The sequence below is a fragment of the Somniosus microcephalus genome, unplaced genomic scaffold, assembly GCF_052327205.1.
Source record: "Somniosus microcephalus isolate GS21.2 unplaced genomic scaffold, FLI_Smic_1.0 unresolved_chr1, whole genome shotgun sequence".
NCBI lineage: Eukaryota > Metazoa > Chordata > Chondrichthyes > Squaliformes > Somniosidae > Somniosus > Somniosus microcephalus.
The window spans coordinates 173,242,706-173,245,642 of NW_028225179.1; positions in this window are offsets into that span (position 1 = coordinate 173,242,706).

Here is a 2,937-nt window from a genome sequence, read left to right on the forward strand (position 1 = left end):
AGAGATGGCGGAGAGCTAGAGCTGGGTGTGGTCAGCAGACATGTGGAGTAGTGGAGGGTGGAGAGAGATGGTGGAGAGCTGGAGCTGGGTGTTGTCAGCAGACTTGTGGAGTAGTGGAAGGTGGAGAGAGATGGTGGAGAAATGGAGCTGGGTGTTGTCAGCAGACATGAGGATTAGTGGAGGGTGTAGAGAGATGGTGGAGAGCTGGAGCTGGGTGTTGTCAGCAGACGTGTGGAATAGTGGAGGGTGGACAGAGATGGTGGAGAAATGGAGCTGGGTGTTGTCAGCAGACATGTGGAGTAGTGGAAGGTGGAGAGAGATTGTGAAGAGCTGGAGCTGGGTGTTGTCAGCAGACATGTGGAGTAGCGGAAGGTGGAGAGAGATTGTGAAGAGCTGGAGCTGGGTGTTGTCAGCAGACATGTGGAGTAGTGGAGGGTGGAGAGAGAGGGTGGAGAGCTGGAGCTGGGTGTTGTCAGCAGACATGTGGAGTAGTGGAGGGTGGAGAGAGATGGTGGAGAGCTGGAGCTGGGTGTTGTCAGCAGACATGTGGAGTAGTGGAAGGTGGAGAGAGATGGTGGAGAAATGGAGCTGGGTGTTGTCAGCAGACATGTGGAGTCGTGGAGGGTGGAGAGAGATGGTGGAGAGCTGGAGCTGGGTGTTGTCAGCAGAAATGTGGATGAGTGGAGGGTGGACAGAGATGTTGGAGAGTTGGAGCTGGGTGTTGTCAGCAGACATGTGGAGTAGTGGAGGGTGGAGAGAGATGGTGGAGAGCTGGAGCTGGGTGTTGTCAGCAGGCATGTGGAGTAGTGGAGGGTGGAGAGAGACGGTGGAGAGCTGGAGCTGGGTGTTGTCAGCAGACGTGTGGAGTACTGGAGGGTGGAGAGAGATGGTGGAGAGCTGGAGCTGGGTGCTGTCAGCAGACATGTGGAGTAGTGGAGGGAGGAGAGAGATGGTGGAGAGCTGGAGCTGGGTGTTGTCAGCAGACATGTGGAGTAGTGGAGGGTGGAGAGAGATGGTGGAGAGCTGGAGCTGGGAGTTGTAAGCAGACATGTGGAGTAGTGGAGGGAGGAGAGAGATGGTGGAGAGCTGGAGGTGGGAGTTGTCAGCAGACATGTGGAGTCGTGGAGGGTGGAGAGAGATGGTGGTGAGCTAGAGCTGGGTGTGGTCAGCAGACATTTGGAGTAGAGGAGGGTGGAGAGAGATGGTGGAGAGCTGGAGCTGGGTGTTGTCAGCAGACATGTGGAGTAGTGGAAGGTGGAGAGAGATGATGGAGAAATGGAGCTGAGTGTGGTCAGCAGATATGTGGAGTAGTGGAGGGTGTAGTGAGATGGTGGAGAGCTGGAGCTGGGTGTTGTCAGCAGACATGAGGAATAGTGGAGGGTGTAGAGAGATGGTGGAGAGCTGGAGCTGGGTGTTGTCAGCAGACATGTGGAGTAGTGGAAGGTGGAGAGAGATTGTGAAGAGCTGGAGCTGGGTGTTGTCAGCAGACATGTGGAGTAGTGGAAGGTGGAGCGAGATTGTGAAGAGCTGGAGCTGGGTGTTGTCAGCAGACGTGTGGAATAGTGGAGGGTGGAGAGAGATGGTGGAGAGCTGGAGCTGGGTGTTGTCAGCAGACCTGTGGAGCAGTGGAGGGTGGAGAGAGATGGTGGAGAGACGGAGCTGGGCGTGGTCAGCAGACGTGGAGTAGTGGAGGGTGGAGAGAGATGGTGGAGAGCTGGAGCTGGGTGTTGTCAGCAGACCTGTGGAGTAGTGGAGGGTGGAGAGAGATGGTGGAGAGCTGGAGCTGGGTGCTGTCAGCAGACATGTGGAGTAGTGTAGGGTGGAGAGAGATGGTGGAGAGCTGGAGCTGGGTGTTGTCAGCATACATGTGGAGTAGTGGAGGGTGGAGAGAGATGGTGGAGAGCTGGAGCTGGGTGTTGTCAGCAGACAGGTGGAGTAGTGGAGGGTGGAGAGAGACGGTGGAGAGCTGGAGCTCGGTGTTGTCAGCAGACATGTGGAGTAGTGGATGGTGGAGAGAGATGGTGGAGAACTGGAGCTGGGTGTTGTCAGCCGACATGTGGAGTAGTGGATGGTGGAGAGAGATGGTGGAGAGCTGGAACTGGGTGTTGTCAGCAGACATGTGGAGTAGTGGAGGGAGGAGAGAGATGGTGGAGAGCTGGAGCTGGGTGCTGTCAGCAGACATGTGGAGTAGTGGAGGGTGGAGAGAGATGATGGAGAGCTGGAGCTGGGTGTTGTTAGCAGACATGTGAAGTAGTGGAGGGTGGAGAGAGATGGTGGAGAGCTGGAGCTGGGTGTTGTCAGCAGACATGTGGAGTAGTGAAGGGTGGAGAGAGATGGTGGAGAGCTGGAGCTGGGTGTTGTCAGCAGACATGTGGAGTAGTGGAGTTTGGAGAGAGATGGTGGAGAGCTGGAGCTGGGTGATGTCAGCAGACATGTGGAGTAGTGGAGGATGGAGAGAGATGGTGGAGAGCTGGAGCTGGGTGTTGTCAGCAGACATGTGGAGTAGAGGAGGGAGAAGAGAGATGGCGGAGAGCTGGAGCTGGGCGTGGTCAGCAGACGTGGAGCAGTGGAGGGTGGAGAGAGATGGTGGAGAGCTGGAGCTGGGTGTTGTCAGCAGACGTGTGGAGTAGTGGAGGGTGGAGAGAGATGGTGGAGAGCTGGAGCTGGGTGCTGTCAGCAGACATGTGGAGTAGTGTAGGGTGGAGAGAGATGGTGGAGAGCTGGAGCTGGGTGTTGTCTGCATACATGTGGAGTAGTGGAGGGTGGAGAGAGATGGTGGAGAGCTGGAGCTGGGTGTTCTCAGCAGACAGGTGGAGTAGTGGAGGGTGGAGAGAGATGGTGGAGAGCTGGAGCTCGGTGTTGTCAGCAGACATGTGGAGTAGTGGATGGTGGAGAGAGATGGTGGAGAACTGGAGCTGGGTGTTGTCAGCCGACATG